This window comes from Lygodium microphyllum, chromosome 8, assembly GCF_053477565.2.
Source record: "Lygodium microphyllum isolate KBCC chromosome 8, Lygodium_microphyllum_v1.1.10, whole genome shotgun sequence".
NCBI lineage: Eukaryota > Viridiplantae > Streptophyta > Polypodiopsida > Schizaeales > Lygodiaceae > Lygodium > Lygodium microphyllum.
In genome coordinates this window covers 13,032,910-13,048,275 of record NC_141142.1, presented here as the reverse complement: position 1 = coordinate 13,048,275, position 15,366 = coordinate 13,032,910, and positions in this window count along the sequence as shown.

The window sequence follows — 15,366 nt, the reverse complement described above, 5'->3', positions numbered from 1 at the left end:
GAAAAATGTGCACTTACTTTTCTTGGTGTAGAGGTTGTTCTCTCTTAGCATCCCTAGGATGATTTGCAAGTGGTCTGAATATTCTTCTTGTTCCTTGGAGTGTGTCAGGATGCCATCAAAGATGACTAAGACAAATGTGTCTAGGTAGGGTCTAAAGCTAGTGCATTTTTTAGACCAAAGGACATAACAATAACCTCATAATGTAGTGCATAGGGTTGAAGGCTATCTTGGGAATATTGTCTTTCTTATTGTGATTTAATAATATCCATATCTAAGATCTATCTTGGAAAATATCCTTTCTCCTTGCACCCAATCTAGGAGCTTATCAATATGAGGGATAGGATATTTATTCTTTATTGTGACTAGGTTTAACCATATGTAGTCACAATACACAACCTACCCAAGCCATCCTTTTTCTTTTGAAATAAGATTGGCACACCCCAAGGAGAGTTACTAGGATGAATGAATCCTTGGTCCTTTAGTAATTGCTTGAGTTGCTCCTTCAATTCAATGGCTTTAGGAAGAGACATTCTATCTACTTCCCTTTTTGGTGGTAGCTCTATCAATTCCTCCAAGAATACATTTGTATATTATTTCATCCTAGACATTCATCTTCCCCTTTAGAAGGGTGGTCTACATTGTTAAGTTTTATCAAGTACACTGGGATTCCTTGCTTAAGCCTTGGGCTATGTGGGATTCTTTGGAAAGTTGGATCTTTTGTTTTTCCACTTTGTCTTGAGCATTGACTAGCCCCTTGCAGATTTCAAAAGATTTCTAATCCTTTGCTACAATGGATGTTTTCATAATTTGGTACAGGCCAATCTATTCCTAATAGACAATCATAGACCCCCAATTTCATAACTATGAACCTACCCTTGGTAGGCTCACTTCCTAGCTTGATGCTAGTTGGTTTGGTTTACTAGGTAGATAGGATTTCCTTCCCATTGGCTAGATCCACTAGCAACTTCTTTGCAGGTTCAACTTCTAGGTGTAACTTATTTGGACATTTTGGAGAAATGAAAGAATGGGTACTAATACAATCAATAAGGAACTTGAAGGGTGTATCTTTATGATTCGTAAGTGCTTGGATTACTAAGAATTGTTGAGTGGACCTTTCTTTCCATGGTGACATGAATGACACCTCTTTCAATTTCCCCTTCAATGGATGGTTCCACTTCTTCCTGTTGCTCTCTTCAATGTAGGCTTCTATTGCTATTGCACATTCCTTGCCTTGGCAAACAATGGCTCTACTTACAATGGTATTTCTATAGTTAAATGGTATCTATCCCTTACCTTATTTAGCTTGGGGCATTGGGATTTGAAATGGCATTGTTTGGGGAGTAAAGGTGCTTGCACCTGGAACCACCCACATTTACTCATTGTGCACTATACTCGCACACATGTAGACTATAGGTAGTGGGTGCCCATCACTATCCCTTTATTATTCATTCTTTTGAGTGACTATTGAATAAGGGACGACCAGTCACACATTGTGACTGTTGGAGTTCCCACATATGGTGTCTCTCTCGCTTGCTTTCTTGCTTGATCCACCATACCTTTTGATTCCACTTGGGCTCTACCTTTCAAGTAGTATTAGAGCTTGGACTTAAGGAGCTTCATTGATGTCTCTCTCTCTTGCTTTCTTGCTTGATCCACCATACCTTTTGATTCCACTTGGGCTCTACCTTTCAAGTAGTATTAGAGCTTGGACTTAAGGAGCTTCATTGATCATTTGCTTCAACCTGTAAAGAAGCTTTAGCTCAAGGTTTTATGGCAACCATTGTTTCTTCCTCCTAAGGTATGCATTGAGTCTTCCCTTCTCCTGGCCTATTTCAACTTGCTCTAGACTTGTCGACGGGCTTGATAAGGCTTAGCTAATCCTTATTGAGTGCTTATTGAGTTGTGAAGGACCCATCTATCTATTTTGAGTGGGTATAGAGCATGTTGTAGAAGTTGTGGATAGCTATAGTAGCTTGATAGCACTTTTGTATTTTGGCCATAACTTTTACATTTGATATCGCATTCAAGTTTCTATAGCTAGAAATGAAGAGTGCAACAAGGTCTACAAATCTACACACTCCTAGAGTTGATTCTATGTAGCTTTTAGTTCTCTATTTTACATAGAATAGAATAGTTCTGGTTTGGATAGCAAACATTTGATTAGTTTATGCTATATTGATGCTTATGGGGAATGTTTTTTGCAATGCCAAGATGATGCATTGATCATCCAAAAAGGCTTTTGGGTTGATTAGATATTGATTAGCTTAGTCATTGAAGTGTTTTGATGTAGTAATAGTTTGGACAACAAGCATACAATAGTGACCTTCATGCTTTGAATGCCTATTGTGTCTATATAGTATTTTCAATATGTTATATGTGTATGGTGATGTCTAGTGTTGATGTATGACACCGAATATGCTTATGGCATGCTTTGGCACTTGGATTTGAGCTACATTTGATGTACTTGGGCTTTTCTTTGAGGTTCTATACTTACTCACTTAAGAGTATTGATGCTTCATTAGACACTTATACTCCCGAATATATTTGTGATGCGCTTGGGCTTCCTAAATGCTTTGATGTGTATGTCTTGAGGTTTTCTTGCTCAGTTTGCATTGTAGATTTGCTTCTAGTGGGAGACGCTTGTACTTACTTGGAAAATCTTGTTTCATTGAGATAGTGGGACTCTTGATTCATGCATATGCTCTTTTGTATGCTATCGGACGCAATTATCTTTGTTTGTGGGCTGATTTGATTTCGTATGCTTTGGACACTAACTTACCTTTATTAGTAGTTTCTCAGTGATGAATACAAGCACATTGATTATGTATTGAGTGCCATTGCTCTTTGATTAGTCAATTGTCCATTTGATCAATCTCTATAGTTGCTCTTGAGATCTTCTACAAGCATGATGTATATGCTTATGGAATGTATGGTTTACTAACACTTTGGGTGCGTGATAGTCTTTGGTACTAGTGGTCCATGCTCAATCATTGCTACTTGCATTCTTTGTATCCTGGTTGTTACCAAGATATCTTTGGTAGTGGAAGCTTGCTTTCTTGGCGATTTTTCCACAGTTGGATTGACATATACTATTGTCCTTATTTTAGTTTTTCTCTAATTACAAAATTTTAGCACTATTTTGAAGAGCGGACACTTTACTTTGGCCTTCTATTGGTTGTAATTTGCGGAAAGCTATACCCTATATTGTTCTTTCCCTTTTGTATTAGTTTTGGGGTTGTTTTATTGAATTTATAGTAGTTTATACTCTTGTCATTTGCAGACATTAGTAGTTATTTGTAGTCCTTATGGTAGGTTCATCAATCGATAGTGTTATTTTCAATATTGAATATCATCGCTCTTTTGGTGATTTTGCATGGAAGATTACATGTGATCACCTTCTTTTTGTTGGAGGTGCTAAGGCTTGCAACCTTTATCCTTTATTTATATATGGGTATGTTGACCATGTATTGGTTGTGATTGATTTACCACATGTATCTTTATGGTATTATCACCTTGGGCACATATCTTTGAAAGGAATGAAAATACTTACTTATTTGCAGTATCTTCTTCCTCTTGATAACTCAAAATTTGATTTATATGATCATTGCCTATATGGCGGTAAGACATATTATACTCATAAAAAGGTTGGCTCTACATGCATGGGTGAGTCTCTAGCTCATGCATTCCAATGTATGCGGTCCCATGCCCCGTTAGTCATTCGGTGATGTAACGTGTCCACCTGTCTCCTTGTAGGACATGTCTTAGCAGCCCATCGGAAAGAGGGTCTAGAAAGCTCCGCCCGGCACTCCCATGGAATGTTACGGGGTTCGCGATCTAGGTCTTTCCAACTCTGCCACGTAGCGGAAGTATTTCGGCCGTTCCCACTTAGGATCAACCTGAATCAGGGTTTTCCCAGTGGTCAAACTCCTAGAACAGCAGCTAGCGTCGAGCCCCAAGCGAACTACTTTACGCAAAAACGCCAAGGTCGAAGCAGATTCATGCTGCACTTGGTTCAAGGAGAATGGGAAACGAGAGGGATGCAAAACTTGACCTCTCTGCCCATAAGGCATAGTCCCATTCCGTTCCCCTAAAACAACATAAATCGGGGTTCTAGTAACCTAGATTCTAGGTCAATGTTCCTTGTTGTTCATTTCCTTCAAGAGAAGTTTCCTGCTATCGATTTCGTTTGAGAAAAGTTCCCGGCCAATTGGGACCACCCATCCGTAGGACGGACCCATGGCCACATCCACTGCACTTTCCTCAAGGTTGTTTTAGTTGTCTAATTACCTACCACATTTAGTTGGACACGCATAAAATTAGCCAGTTAGACACTGGTTCCTTCACGTAATCTTAGCACTTGACATAAAAAAACAGTGTCAAACAAGTTCCTTTTCAGCAGGTTATCTTACTTATCTTTGGAATACATCCATAAAATCCAACCCGTAGGCTAATCCATAATCTGCCCAAAGGCAATCCATAATCCGCCCAAGGGCTATCCAACAATCCACAGGGATTACTAATCCAAGATTCCGCCCGTAGACTAGTATGCGGGCCTCGAGATCCAATCCCGAGTCATATTGGCCTCTTGTGCAGGGATGGAAAGGCAAGGGATTTACGGCTAGAGCCCCCCCTTGCATCCAAGCGTCCTCCTGCTCCAAGTAGCGCTCAATAGAGAGACCTCTTGCGGCGGGTTCGGTCCACATTCTCGGTGCGGCTAACAACCCCCTTGGTTAGGGTCAGGCAGATAGTCGGGGGTAACTGAAGCTGCCTCTCCCTTCAGGCCTTCAACCTGAAGCATTAGTTATCTTTCCATCTTTAGTTCCTTGAACAAACAATGCAAACAATGCTCCTAACTTATACAAGCACAAACAATCTAGTGGTTGTTTTATTTGGCCAATTGCTAAGGAGCAAATCCTTCTCTCCAAATGGAACCAGCATTCGATCCGGGATCAATTGCGACTTGGCAAGATTCCCCAAGGGTTTGTTTGTTTACCCTTTTGTCCTTGGGTTAGGGACATACCGTGTTCACCCAACTTAACCAACACCTTAGGTTTCATAAATTAGCAGTAAATCCTAGCGACCACGTCGCTCTAACTTGATTGAACCTTTGTTTATCAAGAAATACCTAACTTCCCTTAGCTTGGCAATTTTCCCCAAGAAAGGTGATGTAATAGGATGACTACTCATCCTCTTGCAAGTTATACTTGCATCTATCTCATGGGATCATTTCACCCATTGAACGGCGTTTCCTGGTCAAGGAATTTATGTTTAGACAAGACGCGGGTTTAGGGTGTCTTCTTACCCAACCCAACCCTAATTGTACTAGGCCCGGTCCTAGGGTTTCCAAACTCAATCTGAGTTTTAGCATTAGGTCGAACGATCCTTAGGGTAGAAACCCTAGATCGTTATTTGTATGAGTGTCCAATTGACCCAAACATTCCGTGAATGTGGGCAAGACCTTAGGGTTTGAGGGTTTCAACTTGGCGTTCCAAGTGCGATATTAGGCAGCACTTCCAATGTGCCAAGCCCTAGCTAGTAATTAAGGTGTTTATCGTGTTGACTAGTTATGCCTATACGAAACCCTAATAGTTATAATATCACAAGTGATTTGGGTAAACTATTCTACTTGTCTTGCGACAAGAACGACCCTTTCCTAGAGATGATAAACTTGATCTAAAGGAGAAAAATAGTTGCAAAATGTCACAATACATGTAAACATGCGATTCATTGCTTCTACGTACCACAAGATCTGCAATAACCCTATCTTTTCTTGCTAAAGTCAAAATGCATGATAATTTGAAGAATAACTTACATAGGATCTACTAGGATTTACATCGAGGAGTAATGCCTACAACCTTTTGTCTAAGCGTTTGAGTTTCATACTTTGATAAGCCATACAATCTTTTCTAAATGCAACTCAAAGAAATGAAATTTACGTAACATGTGACCTTTTCTAAATACAACATTGTTAATGAAGTTCATGTGACGTGCAACCTTTAGTCCGCCTGACAACATCTTTGCAAGAAACGTGCAATGTCCATTGTTTCATTTTCATGCCGTGGAACGGAAGTTAACAGTTTTCTCATGCGAGTCATAACGAAGGAAGTTATTGACTAAATGAAAGATACTCTTTTCCTTCACGGCCAATGCACTTAACAATTTCCTCTTTAACCCTAGGCAATATGCATTTTAGGCTTCCACTTTGCTTTTCATTCCTAACTTTGGAGATGCATAATATGCACAAATCCTTTATCTATCGTTCAAAGAGATAATTTATCAAATGTACTTTTATCACTACCCATGAATTAACGATAACGTAGAATACATTTTCCCTATGGAATTAAGTGTACTTAAAACATCTCTTCATGTGGGAATACATTCGTGGAACCTGGGTTTATGGATCCACGGTGATATCCACGTGTAAGTTCGGGGAAGAACCTCCCACAGGTGCGCCTTGCGACTTCTTGGGAGCCATCGTTGATGACTTGAACTCCACGGATTACCCTCGCTTCTATGCGTTCTCCGAATAGCCTCAAGATGTGCCTTCTCCCTCGTATGCAGGAGATTCCTTCACCGAAATGCGGATCTTTAAAAACCCGGGAGCTTGTGGGATTGGGGCTTATGGGAAGGCTTGTGGGAATGGAGCTTTACGAGCCCGGTTTTAAACCCGGGAAAAGGGCACGTAGGAACAAGGCCCAAGGGCCTTATTCTTTAGAAGCTGGCGGCAGTAGCGCTGTAGGGGCAGCGTTTCTCAGCCTGACAGCATTCACGGCGGCGACAGCAGTGTTTCTTCCTCTCCTGTCGGTCCTCCAGCACGGTAGCCGTTCGTCTGCTCCTCCTCATATCCCCCACTAAGGGGTGTTTATATAGGCCAAGGGGAGGGGAGAGACTCCACACACGTGGAGCCCCCCCATGCTTCCCTCATCTCCCATGCATCTACACCTCTACAAGCTCCCCATACTCCTCACCTACTTCCTCTCCCACTCCCTCTCCTCCAGCCATGCATCGGCTGGGGGAAGGGATAATAACAAAAAAAATTGACTTAAATTTCATGGTTATCCCAATTGCCCTTCAAAAAGGGTGTTCTCGCGCAGGTTTTTACGGTCTTCAAACCCGGCCTCGATTTCACAATGCAGAGGCCTCATTTTTGCGCGTGTGGGGTACGGATTAAGCTGCTGGTAATTACGATGCGGGAGATAACCCTGCACAGGTTTTACGCGGCGTGCGGGAAGTCAAGTTCAACAATATTTTTGAGCGGAAATATTACAGGTGATGTGAAGTACTTTGTGACATTTATTGATAATTATTCACATAAGATTTAGGCTTATCCTATTAAGCAAAAATGAGATGTTCTAGCTATATTTTAGCACTTGTTGCTCTTATTTGAGAACCAATCTGGGTATAGGCTAAAATGCCTAAGTTCTGACAATGGGAGTGAATATGTCTATAAGACATTTAAGCAATTTTGTGATGAATATGGTATTAAGCATAAGTTGATGGCGCCATACACCCCATCCCAAAATGGTATTATAGAGCACATGAACACAAGTATTAAAAAAAGAGTCCTTATTAGTATAGTTAGTCATACAAGATTAACGTAGTACTTTTGGGTTGAGGTAGTTACTACTATTGTGCATCTCGTTAATATATCCCTATACATTGAGCTTGGTTGTCAAGTTGTAGAGGAGGTATGGTCTAGAAAACCTCCACTATATGCTCATTTGAGGGCCTTTGAATGTGAGGCTTTCTGCCATGTTCCCAAGTACAAGCACAACAACCTAGATTCTAAGTCTATCAAATGCATCTTTCTTGGATATGGTGATATAGGTGAAGTGGGCTATCGCCTTTGAGATCTATAGGCTCAGAAAGGCTACCCACAACAATGATTTTGTGTTTCATGAAGAGAGGATGCATAAGTAGCCTGAGCAAGTCATTGAGGTATGCAAGGTGGTATTTCAAGAGGAGCCTCCTGTTGTCATATAGCTAGTCCCACTGAGACACCCTGATGTTGTCGATGATATAGTGACCCACAATCAACCCATTATATAGGATCATTCTATTAAACAAAGAGGACAGCTAGCTTTGAGGTGCTCTACTCAAACTTCATATCTTCTTGATCACTATGGGCCGTCTATGGATTATGTCATGGTGACAAACTCTACTAAGTCACTTACCTATAGGAGGCTATAGCAAAGGTGATTCTCATTCTTGGGAGAGGTATATGCAATATGATTTTGATTCTTTGTAGAAGAACAGTACATGGGACTTAGTTTCCTTGCCTAATGGAAAATGTGCATTACCATGCAAGTGGGTGTACAAGTTGAAGATTATCCCTAGTCACCCTAAGCTAGCATATAAGACTAGATTAGTTACAAATAGGGTTTTAGGCAGGAGCATGGAAATGACTTTGATGAAGCCTTTTCTCTTGTAGTCAAGATGACTACCCTATGCTTAGTCTTGGCCTTGGTCGCTCAGTTGGATTTGGATCTTTATTAGATGGATGTGAAGAGGGGTCTCTGACATGGGGTCTTACATGATGAGATTTATATGCAGCAACCTAAGGGCTTTGTGGAGAAAGGTAAGGAATACCTAGTGTGCAAATCAAGGAATATGGGTTGAAGGAGGCACCTAGGGAGTGGTACCATAAGCTCAATGATTTTATGCATTTGCAAGAGTATTCCCATAGTGATATGGATCCATGTTTATATAAGAAAAAGGCTCGTGATGGTAGCCTTATTATGTTGGTGCTTTATATTAATGACATGCTTATAACTGTGAGTGTTGGGGCTGAGATAGATGCTTTAAAGACTCCGCTCAAGAAGAGATTTGATATGAACGACATGGGATGGGCCTCAAACATGCTTACTATGTGCATTATGTGTAATTGCTCCATTGGACTTCTCTACTTGTCCCAGGAGTACATACACAAAGTACTTTAGCATTTTTATATGTACCTTGGAAACCTATTAGTTATCCTTTACCTTCTCATGTGAAGGTTGGTCAAGCTGATTGTCCACAGTCAAATAATGAGAGGGCTGAGATGACCAAGGTTCCATATGCATCCATGGTGGACAATTTAATGTATGCCATGATAGCCACTCATCCTAACATAACATTTGCAGTGGGAGTTGTGGTATGTTATATGGCTACACCTAGCACATGACATTGGGATGCCCTAAAGGATATCATGAGATACTTGAAAGCTACAACGGATATGTGTATTTGCTATGGTAGTCATGATACAAGAGTCATGGGCTACACTTCCTTAGATTATGCAAGGTATGTAGACAATAGGAAATCCATTTCTGGATATGTCTTTACCTATGATGGAGGTGTTATCTCTTAGATGTCCATGTTGCAAAAATGCATAGCCTTGTTTATTACTGAGGCTAAGCACATTGCAGCCATGGATGAGTGACATTTAGTTTTTCGTCTTCCGTGTGAAGACAAAGTGGATTGAGGTGCACTATCACTTCATTAAGGTGATGGTAGAAGACTAGTCCATTGAGCTTGTCAAGATTCCTACGAATACAAATCATACAAATCGGCCTACTAAAAGTCTCCCAGTGGAATGATATGCCTTCCTAAGGAGATTGATGGGTGTAGAATGAGATGACGTCTTTCCTCATCCTGTTGTACTCTGTGGCTACCTACATTTACTCGATGTACACTATACTCGTACACTTGTACATTATTGGTGGCGGGAGCCCATCAATGTCACTTTATTCTTTATTCTTTGAGTGACTATTGAATAAGGGAAGGCTAGTTACACATTGTGACCATCAGAGTCCCCATATACGATATCTCTCTCTCTTACTCTCTTCCTCCATACGCCATAGCTCTTACTTTACTCTTCCTTTCGCTTGTGTGCTTCCATTCAGTCTCTACATTTCAACTTTCTTCATTGTAATTGTAGCATTTTTACCCATGCCTATTTTTGTTAGCCTTGCCTAGAGTATTGGTGGCAAGTTGACCCATCCTTTCTTTGCGAAACTATTTATTCAATTGACCTCTTTTAAGAAAACATTTCTAGCCATTGTGTTGAGTGTTCTTATTATTTTGATTCCAATAGCATTAATTAATAGTCTTCTTGTTAGAGAGCTTAATCAATGGCTTCACTTGCACAAGAGCATCTTGAAGATTACTCAACACATTGACAATAGTAGTTGAGCCCTCTAAATCCTTGGCACAATCTTACCACTTGATCTTATGGGTCCATGACTAAGAGGTATTTCTTGAGAGTAGTAAAGCATGAGTAGTATGCTTTGAGGGATAGATTATGTTGCTTCAAGTCGAAAATTTCATTCATCTTAATGGATGTGTATGTAAGAGGTAGGTATCTTTCTTGTATAGATATTTTAAGTTCATTCTAAGTAGCTACAACTTCTGAGGTACCACTATCTTTGCACCACTACTTTTGGCTTCTCTGACTAGCTTGAGCTTGGTGATCATTACTTGTTTAGCGATGCTCATTCGCTACAACTACAAAGTAGTTCTTCATGGAATTGATCCACACCTTTGCAATGAATTATACATCCTTACTCTTGCCATCGAACTCAAGAGGCTTAACTTGCTTCAACATAAACTTCTTATGCTATAGCTCAATCAGGTTATCAACTTGTGGAACACGCTAGTAAGGTTTTTACATTAGAAGTTATGTAACTCAAGCAATCATTTATAGTTTGGTACAATAGAAAAAGATTGATTCAAGAGACCATTTGTAAAGAAAGATAAATAGTCATTTTTACTATTCAAATCAAAGTATAATGATGGACTTGAGGAGCCATTTTATTCATATCAAAATGAGGTACAGTAAGTTCAACTATGGAACTCACTAGCATCTATCGTGCTAGAGGTAGGTGGCTATGCACATGTCTACCACATAGTATTGAGTTGGTAAATCCAAAAATCCCTCTCCAACATAGTTGTTGTATTGGGATCTCCCCAATACAACTAGACCATTTGTGCATAGGTATAGTAGTTTTGGCAAATAGGTTGGCCTCTAAAGTGTAGCAAGATATTTTCTCAAACTTCTTCAAAAATGAAGATATTGACAACTTAAGTTCATCCATCCAGCAGATTTTCCTAATGTTGGTCTCAAGGTATGCCATGCAGCTTGCATCAATGAAGCAATAGATCCATATCCATCAATGCTTGACACAGAGGGATAAAGGGTTGTATATCCTATCAAGCATCATCATAAGTTGATTCCTCCAATTAAAATCCATTGAGAGCATTGTTTATGTGTACATGAAATGGAATGCCAAGAAACAAGGCCATGTGTCTATCTCGTCCTCCCACACAAGAAAATCAACCACATATCATGTAGGTATCTAAGGCCTCCAAAAATAAAGTTTTCAAGATGCACTTAATGACTTAAATCAAAATCCAAATAGATTTTTAAAAAACAATAATGCAAAAATCAAACTTTCTTTCTCTTCCTCTCCATCTAGTCATGGATAACCAACTCTCATGAGTTGAACTGTATAGTAGTGATTGCATATACTTTTATATGATATCAAAATTAGGCAGGACTTTACCAATATTGTAGATAGTAGAATCAAAGTTTTGGTAATCATTAAAATCAACCCCTGCCATTATTTTTGCATGTGCATATATACCACATATCATCTAATTATAATAATGAATTACATTTGTAGTAGAGACCAATCAATCGAGTCTGAATGGGGATGGACTTACACTTAACAAAGGCTCATCTTGCATTAAGGAGTTAATTTAATAATGAGTTGCTATTAATTTTCAACTTAATAAAGAAACCCATTTCATCTTTAATCACAACACTACACTACATTTTTTTCTTTGTTTTCAATGAACATGCAACTGTGGGTGGGTTTGCTTGATTGTCTCAAGTTTCCTTTGTTTATGATTCCAGCCCCTCCTTGCCCTCCATGTCGTCAACATTCCATCTTATGGTCATCTTAGTGTTGGTTGTGTTGATTAGTGTCAAAGTTTGTTTGGGATAATGTGTTGACTTTCTTGATTATTGCATTCGACACATAGATCTACATGACTTCGTGGCTTTACGATTTTCCCCAATGGATCAAGATCTCTGTTATACTTTCCTCTCTACATATAAGCAACAAATGGGTATGATGTATCAATAGCCTTTCAATATGTCCCTTGGAAACATTAGTGAAGCATTGTCTGTATCACATTCTTCTCACTCAATGCATAGCAATGGTCACTTGGTATCTATCAAACATATAGTGGTAGTCCCACAAAAAGGGGCATCCGATCATTGACACCTAGGAAAGTCCTCAGCAGTTCAGGGCATTTGTTCTGATCCCCTATGGATGAGACTCTGTGAGTTTCTTCAAGATCGCTTTTTGCCTACATGGACCCAAGTGAAGTTCTTTCCAACGAGTTGCTCACTACTTCTATCTACATTTTGGAAGGCACTATGTAAACTGTGCTTTTTTTCTATTTAGAAAGATAGACAAACATTTCCAAAAAGTCCAAAAAGGGCAAGTCAATAGGGTATCTTATGGAACTTTCCTTCATTGTGTGCACTCTTTCCCCTCCCCTAGGTGAAGTCCCTACCCTTGATCATGCACCTTTGCTATTATAACCTCCACCTATTTTTCCTCCCTCTCTAGTGACATATGATATGTTAGATGGTATTGATTCTCCACCATTGATAATCCCTCTCAAAAAACACCCTCATGCATAGGGTTCTCCGCATCTAGTTTATGTTTTCCCTGCTACATAGGGCCCTCATATGTCTTCTAGTACCCTTTCCTCATTCCTAGCATGCCCTAGTAGCAAGAACGTCAATTGGATGCTCAAATTCACTCTTAGTTGCAAATAATTGTAGTTGGACCTATGCTCTCACAAATGGTTTCTAGTGTCCACGCCACCTTAGAGACCACTATAATGTCCTATCTCAAGTCCCTGTATATAAGCGTCCATACATCAATGCAAGACAAGATTGATTCTAACCCTATAGCTTAGTAAGACCATGGATGATCTAGTTGTTAAGAAGGCTGTGATGAGTGATATTCATAGATAGATGACTAAGTCCATTGCTTTGATGGAAGCTCAAAAGGATCTTCAAAATAAAAAAAGATGTAGAGTTGGCTTTGTTACCATTGCATCTCAGCGTATTTATTTAGGAGTTACAATGCTACATTTCTAAGTTATCAGTCCCTCAAATCGTTGTAGTGGTTTCTTCTAAATTGTCATCTACAATAGTAGATCTTGATCATCTTCAAAGGTAGGCTAAGTTATATTCTAATTTTGCCAAAAAGTTGGAGCATTTCGAGTACATGATGGATTCTCTCTATGAGGATTTCTTAAGTTATTTTGATTTAGTGCACGTTCCTCTGTCCTTTTGGCTAAAGGATCACCTGCAATGTACACCTTCCATATTTATTTGAATACTATTGACTTGGAACCTCTTGCAAAGAAATGGGGGAGCCCTTAATCCTCCGAGTTGTTGTAATATGTTGTTGAGCAGTTGATTGAAAATATGATTAGTCCACAAATACATTTGATGTCTTCATGTATATTCGTGATGGTCTTGACATTCTTAATGATGATTATATGATAGTGTCAACGAGCTACATTCTATGCATCAGACATCCACAATCCTTGAGCATTGCTATACTTGCCCATATTGCTTCTCATCCTCCTTTCTCTAATGTTTTTTTCCAATTCTTCACTTATTGTGGCTCTATTTATCCTCTTGAAACTCCTATCACACTAGTAGATGGCCCACCATTTTTCCCATTATGTCTATCTTCTTATTTTCCATTCGAATACCCTTTCTATTTTATCTTTCTCCCTTTCTTCCACTCCCCACATTCTTGTTTTTAACTACCTATCCTTTTATTTTCGACCTTACTCCTACTTGTCCACCTTCGTGTAAATCCCCACTCCCCTCTACTTTTTTAGTAGAATCCCTTCAACCATTCTTATCCTCTTTTCCTTCCCTATTTGCATTCCTTTCCCTCTGCCTATCTAGTTTATATGGTCTATCCTTTCCTCCCCTCTATTGTTCCTCTCTCATTTTCGAAGGTTTGCTCATGTGGAGCTACTTTGGTTTGCGGATTTGGATGAGTTCTTGTTAAAGGGGCAATCTTGCACTTACTTGGTGATGATGGTGTTTATTATTAAAGCCTTCAAACATTAATTGGATCAAGCAAAACCTGTGATATCTTTCATGAATTTTTTCATTTAATTTAATAAGTAGAGTTTATGGTTAAAGCTTCACCCATGTTTTCCTTTCATTCGTATTTTAGACCTAGGATTTAATTGTGGATTTCATTGGATGTTGTTCAAGTTTAAGTTGTTCATGAAGGTAAATCAAGGGTTCTTTATTTCACCCTTTCCAAGAGTCACAAGAACACTTCCAAGTTGTGTGGGGATATGTTGAGCGCTTGAAATGCTTGATTTTTTGGCTATCTTTAACGGTTTTTAGCGGTTGATTTGTTTTCTTAGCTATGATTTTAATGATTTTGGTCTTTTGATTGGAAGTTTTGGAAGTGTTTATATAAGTTTGAGTCTCTTGAAAAATCTTTCAATAGCTCATTTTGATGTTTGGGTTGATTTATAATGCTCTAATGTATTCTTTTAAGTTCAAATTCCGACTTCTATTAACTTCTATAAGCTTTTGTATATCTTTGTCCTTCTATATGCTTCTGTATAGATTTTCTGTGATGGATTAGTAGCTTGAGAATGTCTTACTCCCTTAAAAGAGAGGAATAAAGATTCTTATTAGGTAGCTTTAATGGGAAAAGTCACAATTGGAAGACTTAATTGAAGACTCAAATGTATGGACTCTATGTGATGGATTAGTACTTGGGAATGTCCTACTCCCTTAGAAAGAGAGAAATAAAGGCTCTTATTAGCAAGAAAAGTCACAATTGAACGACTAAAGTGAAAACTCAAGTGATAGTGTTAGTAGTGCATTGTGAAGGGACATTCTAATAACTCTTGTACCCTTTCATATCAAACATGCCTCTTGGAGAGTGTCTCCACAACCCAGATGGGGATTATTGGTCATTATTTTGTTGTATCTTTGAGAGAGAACAAGCAAATGTGTGTGAGAGATAAAATAGTCACATCATATCAATTCTATGTACTATGCTTTGAGAGATTATAAAAGAGAGTTTATGGAGACTCTATTCATTGATGATTATTGGAATACTATGTGATCTAGATAAATTCTCTTATAGTATGTACCATGTTTCCTAGTTATTCTCTCTCGAGCTCCATTGAACACACATAGACCTATCATGTTCACAACTCAACTTTGAACCTCGGCAACACAAGTGACATGTATCATGGTTAATATGTGTTAGCAAAGCAATTCTATATTTCAATTACTAGTTGGTTACAAGTAGA